Here is a 460-nt window from a genome sequence, read left to right on the forward strand (position 1 = left end):
ATTAATATTATCCAACAATCTCCCTCACACGTTCTAAAATATTATCCAACAATCTCCCTGTAATTAATATTGCAAATAATTAGTTTCAGATAATTCAAATTTCTCAAAATAAGAATTTCTGATCAAATTAAGCACAATTAGTAAAAACGGGAAAATACCGGACAATTAAATACAATTCCCTGATTAAATTCGGTACAATAAACTAAGTGAAATCAATAAAATATCGATTCATAATAAGTTGTTATCATTTATAATTTAATCAAATGGTCGGCCGGTCTGATGAATGGTAGGCCTTGGATGTCTTGGTTGCATGTCTTAGAGATAACCGTTCGATCCCCCAGGAGACCGTACGGTACACCAATAATGATATATATCTTTTTGTCCTTACAACTTATATACAAATAATAAAAGAAAAAGAAAAAAATGAGGGAGATAAAAGAAGAAAATGAATACATATGCT

The sequence above is a fragment of the Vigna radiata genome, chromosome 11 (assembly GCF_000741045.1).
Source record: "Vigna radiata var. radiata cultivar VC1973A chromosome 11, Vradiata_ver6, whole genome shotgun sequence".
In the NCBI taxonomy this organism is placed as follows: domain Eukaryota; kingdom Viridiplantae; phylum Streptophyta; class Magnoliopsida; order Fabales; family Fabaceae; genus Vigna; species Vigna radiata.